Source organism: Somniosus microcephalus, chromosome 5 (genome assembly GCF_052327205.1).
Source record: "Somniosus microcephalus isolate GS21.2 chromosome 5, FLI_Smic_1.0, whole genome shotgun sequence".
Taxonomy (NCBI): Eukaryota; Metazoa; Chordata; class Chondrichthyes; order Squaliformes; family Somniosidae; genus Somniosus; species Somniosus microcephalus.
The window spans coordinates 143,439,834-143,445,302 of record NC_140991.1 but is presented as its reverse complement, the minus strand read 5'-3'; positions in this window follow the sequence as shown (position 1 = coordinate 143,445,302).

Sequence of the window (5,469 nt, the reverse complement as noted above, 5' to 3'; positions counted from 1 at the left end):
CAGTCGCTCTCTCTCTTCCCCCCAGTCGCTCTCTCTCTTCCCCCCAGTCGCTCTCTCTCTTCCCCCCCAGTCGCTCTCTCTCTTCCCCCCAGTCGCTCTCTCTCTTCCCCCCAGTCGCTCTCTCTCTTCCCCCCCAGTCGCTCTCTCTCTTCCCCCCCAGTCGCTCTCTCTCTTCCCCCCAGTCGCTCTCTCTCTTCCCCCCCAGTCGCTCTCTCTCTTCCCCCCCAGTCGCTCTCTCTCTTCCCCCCCAGTCGCTCTCTCTCTTCCCCCCCAGTCGCTCTCTCTCTTCCCCCCCAGTCGCTCTCTCTCTTCCCCCCCAGTCGCTCTCTCTCTTCCCCCCCAGTCGCTCTCTCTCTTCCCCCCCAGTCGCTCTCTCTCTTCCCCCCCAGTCGCTCTCTCTCTTCCCCCCAGTCGCTCTCTCTCTTCCCCCCCAGTCGCTCTCTCTCTTCCCCCCAGTCGCTCTCTCTCTTCCCCCCAGTCGCTCTCTCTCTTCCCCCCAGTCGCTCTCTCTCTTCCCCCCCAGTCGCTCTCTCTCTTCCCCCCAGTCGCTCTCTCTCTTCCCCCCCAGTCGCTCCCTCTCTTCCCCCCCAGTCGCTCTCTCTCTTCCCCCCCAGTCGCTCTCTCTCTTCCCCCCCAGTCGCTCTCTCTCTTCCCCCCCAGTCGCTCTCCCTCTTCCCCCCCAGTCGCTCTCTCTCTTCCCCCCCAGTCGCTCTCCTCTTCCCCCCCAGTCGCTCTCTCTCTTCCCCCCCCAGTCGCTCTCTCTCTTCCCCCCCAGTCGCTCTCTCTCTTCCCCCCCACTCGCTCTCTCTCTTCCCCCCAGTCGCTCTCTCTCTTCCCCCCAGTCGCTCGCTCTCTTCCCCCCCAGTCGCTCTCTCTCTTCCCCCCCAGTCGCTCTCTCTCTTCCCCCCCAGTCGCTCTCTCTCTTCCCCCCAGTCGCTCTCTCTCTTCCCCCCAGTCGCTCTCTCTCTTCCCCCCAGTCGCTCTCTCTCTTCCCCCCCAGTCGCTCTCTCTCTGCCCCCCCAGTCGCTCTCTCTCTGCCCCCCAGTCGCTCTCTCTCTTCCCCCCCAGTCGCTCTCTCTCTTCCCCCCCAGTCGCTCTCTCTCTTCCCCCCCAGTCGCTCTCTCTCTTCCCCCCCAGTCGCTCTCTCTCTTCCCCCCCAGTCGCTCTCTCTCTTCCCCCCCAGTCGCTCTCTCTCTTCCCCCCCAGTCGCTCTCTCTCTTCCCCCCCAGTCGCTCTCTCTCTTCCCCCCAGTCGCTCTCTCTCTTCCCCCCCAGTCGCTCTCTCTCTTCCCCCCCAGTCGCTCTCTCTCTTCCCCCCCAGTCGCTCTCTCTCTTCCCCCCAGTCGCTCTCTCTCTTCCCCCCAGTCGCTCTCTCTCTTCCCCCCCAGTCGCTCTCTCTCTTCCCCCCCAGTCGCTCTCTCTCTTCCCCCAGTCGCTCTCTCTCTTCCCCCCCAGTCGCTCTCTCTCTTCCCCCCCAGTCGCTCTCTCTCTTCCCCCCCAGTCGCTCTCTCTCTTCCCCCCCAGTCGCTCTCTCTCTTCCCCCCCAGTCGCTCTCTCTCTTCCCCCCAGTCGCTCTCTCCCTTCCCCCCAGTCGCTCTCTCTCTTCCCCCCAGTCGCTCTCTCTCTTCCCCCCAGTCGCTCTCTCTCTTCCCCCCAGTCGCTCTCTCTCTTCCCCCCCAGTCGCTCTCTCTCTTCCCCCCAGTCGTTCTCTCTCTTCCCCCCCCAGTCGCTCTCTCTCTTCCCCCCCAGTCGCTCTCTCTCTTCCCCCCCAGTCGCTCTCTCTCTTCCCCCCCAGTCGCTCTCTCTCTTCCCCCCCAGTCGCTCTCTCTCTTCCCCCCCAGTCGCTCTCTCTCTTCCCCCCCAGTCGCTCTCTCTCTTCCCCCCCAGTCGCTCTCTCTCTTCCCCCCCAGTCGCTCTCTCTCTTCCCCCCCAGTCGCTCTCTCTCTTCCCCCCCAGTCGCTCTCTCTCTTCCCCCCCAGTCGCTCTCTCTCTTCCCCCCCAGTCGCTCTCTCTCTTCCCCCCCAGTCGCTCTCTCTCTTCCCCCCCCAGTCGCTCTCTCTCTTCCCCCCCAGTCGCTCTCTCTCTTCCCCCCCAGTCGCTCTCTCTCTTCCCCCCCAGTCGCTCTCTCTCTTCCCCCCCCAGTCGCTCTCTCTCTTCCCCCCCAGTCGCTCTCTCTCTTCCCCCCCAGTCGCTTTCTCTCTTCCCCCCCAGTCGCTCTCTCTCTTCCCCCCCAGTCGCTCTCTCTCTTCCCCCCCAGTCGCTCTCTCTCTTCCCCCCCAGTCGCTCTCTCTCTTCCCCCGCAGTCGCTCTCTCTCTTCCCCCGCAGTCGCTCTCTCTCTTCCCCCGCAGTCGCTCTCTCTCTTCCCCCCCAGTCGCTCTCTCTCTTCCCCCCCAGTCGCTCTCTCTCTTCCCCCCCAGTCGCTCTCTCTCTTCCCCCCCAGTCGCTCTCTCTCTTCCCCCCCAGTCGCTCTCTCTCTTCCCCCCCAGTCGCTCTCTCTCTTCCCCCCCCAGTCGCTCTCTCTCTTCCCCCCCCAGTCGCTCTCTCTCTTCCCCCCCAGTCGCTCTCTCTCTTCCCCCCCAGTCGCTCTCTCTCTTCCCCCCCAGTCGCTCTCTCTCTTCCCCCCCAGTCGCTCTCTCTCTTCCCCCCCAGTCGCTCTCTCTCTTCCCCCCCAGTCGCTCTCTCTCTTCCCCCCCAGTCGCTCTCTCTCTTCCCCCCCAGTCGCTCTCTCTCTTCCCCCCCAGTCGCTCTCTCTCTTCCCCCGCAGTCGCTCTCTCTCTTCCCCCCCAGTCGCTCTCTCTCTTCCCCCCAGTCGCTCTCTCTCTTCCCCCCAGTCGCTCTCTCTCTTCCCCCCCAGTCGCTCTCTCTCTTCCCCCCCAGTCGCTCTCTCTCTTCCCCCCCAGTCGCTCTCTCTCTTCCCCCCAGTCGCTCTCTCTCTTCCCCCCCAGTCGCTCTCTCTCTTCCCCCCCAGTCGCTCTCTCTCTTCCCCCCAGTCGCTCTCTCTCTTCCCCCCAGTCGCTCTCTCTCTTCCCCCCCAGTCGCTCTCTCTCTTCCCCCCCAGTCGCTCTCTCTCTTCCCCCCCAGTCGCTCTCTCTCTTCCCCCCCAGTCGCTCTCTCTCTTCCCCCCCAGTCGCACGCTCTCTTCCCCCCCAGTCGCTCTCTCTCTTCCCCTCCAGTCGCTCTCTCTCTTACCCCCCAGTCGCTCTCTCTCTTACCCCCCAGTCGCTCTCTCTCTTACCCCCCAGTCGCTCTCTCTCTTACCCCCCAGTCGCTCTCTCTCTTACCCCCCAGTCGCTCTCTCTCTTCCCCCCAGTCGCTCTCTCTCTTCCCCCCCAGTCGCTCTCTCTCTTCCCCCCCAGTCGCTCTCTCTCTTCCCCCCCAGTCGCTCTCTCTCTTCCCCCCAGTCGCGCTCTCTCTTCCCCCCCAGTCGCGCTCTCTCTTCCCCCCAGTCGCTCTCTCTCTTCCCCCCCAGTCGCTCTCTCTCTTCCCCCCCAGTCGCTCTCTCTCTTCCCCCCAGTCGCTCTCTCTCTTCCCCCCCAGTCGCTCTCTCTCTTCCCCCTCAGTCGCTCTCTCTCTTCCCCCCCAGTCGCTCTCTCTCTTCCCCCCCAGTCGCTCTCTCTCTTCCCCCCCAGTCGCGCTCTCTCTTCCCCCCAGTCGCGCTCTCTCTTCCCCCCCAGTCGCGCTCTCTCTTCCCCCCCAGTCGCGCTCTCTCTTCCCCCCCAGTCGCGCTCTCTCTTCCCCCCCAGTCGCGCTCTCTCTTCCCCCCCAGTCGCGCTCTCTCTTCCCCCCCAGTCGCGCTCTCTCTTCCCCCCCAGTCGCGCTCTCTCTTCCCCCCCAGTCGCGCTCTCTCTTCCCCCCCAGTCGCGCTCTCTCTTCCCCCCCAGTCGCGCTCTCTCTTCCCCCCAGTCGCGCTCTCTCTTCCCCCCCAGTCGCTCTCTCTCTTCCCCTCCAGTCGCTCTCTCTCTTACCCCCCAGTCGCTCTCTCTCTTACCCCCCAGTCGCTCTCTCTCTTACCCCCCAGTCGCTCTCTCTCTTACCCCCCAGTCGCTCTCTCTCTTACCCCCCAGTCGCTCTCTCTCTTCCCCCCAGTCGCTCTCTCTCTTCCCCCCCAGTCGCTCTCTCTCTTCCCCCCCAGTCGCTCTCTCTCTTCCCCCCCAGTCGCTCTCTCTCTTCCCCCCCAGTCGCGCTCTCTCTTCCCCCCCAGTCGCGCTCTCTCTTCCCCCCCAGTCGCTCTCTCTCTTCCCCCCAGTCGCTCTCTCTCTTCCCCCCCAGTCGCTCTCTCTCTTCCCCCCCAGTCGCTCTCTCTCTTCCCCCCCAGTCGCTCTCTCTCTTCCCCCTCAGTCGCTCTCTCTCTTCCCCCCCAGTCGCTCTCTCTCTTCCCCCCCAGTCGCTCTCTCTCTTCCCCCCCAGTCGCGCTCTCTCTTCCCCCCCAGTCGCGCTCTCTCTTCCCCCCCAGTCGCGCTCTCTCTTCCCCCCCAGTCGCGCTCTCTCTTCCCCCCCAGTCGCGCTCTCTCTTCCCTCCCAGTCGCGCTCTCTCTTCCCCCCCAGTCGCGCTCTCTCTTCCCCCCCAGTCGCGCTCTCTCTTCCCCCCCAGTCGCGCTCTCTCTTCCCCCCCCCCAGTCGCTCTCTCTCTTCCCCCCCCCCCCCCAGTCGCTCTCTCTCTCTCTTCCAACAACAACATGCCCTCGAAAAAGCCTCAGCACCACTCCAGCTAGTACTTTATATAAGGAACTGTATATCCGTATCAGCTTACTTCTGTCAGGCATTTTAGAACATTTTATCTGGACAGTACCAAAGAAAGTAGTTCACTTTTGCTTCACTTCATCTAACATGATTTCAAGGGTAGCACCTGTGAATATGGAGATAAGACTTCACCCCCACCCCCACCCATTTCTCAGGGGCAGTACAGCTTCAACCCCCCTCCCCTTGGTGTGCAGGTGAGAATTTGGGTCTTTAAATTCCTGTCAACTGTGTGAGCACTGCTTCAGGCAGCCTCCTGTTCAAGCAGGCTCTGATCAGTTAATGTATGTAAATTCTGAATTTTAAAGAAAGAACTTGCATTGAAGTAGCGCCTGTCACGACCTCAGGATGTCCTAAAGTGCTTTACAGACTGTAATGTATATACCTTTAAGGGGGGAACTATGTTTTACAGCTCATGTCTACTGCAGTGCCGGCAGTGACCACACCTGTATATAAAACTGAGTAGTAATCTGTACAGATCAGTTGCAGTCTGAGCCACGTTGAGTAAACACCTGTTGTACCGTTCTCCACAGTCTGTGTCTTATTATACACGGACGCAACATTGGCGACGAGGCAGATTCGAACCTACCTGCAACTCTGCATCACCTCCCGGGGATTCGTTCCTGGAGATCAGTGGATTGGAGGTCAAGGCCAGAGACTCGGGCGTCGACCACGGGCAACCGGCCAGTCATCCAGCAGAGACTCGAGAATTGCGGGGGAGGCTGTCGAGAG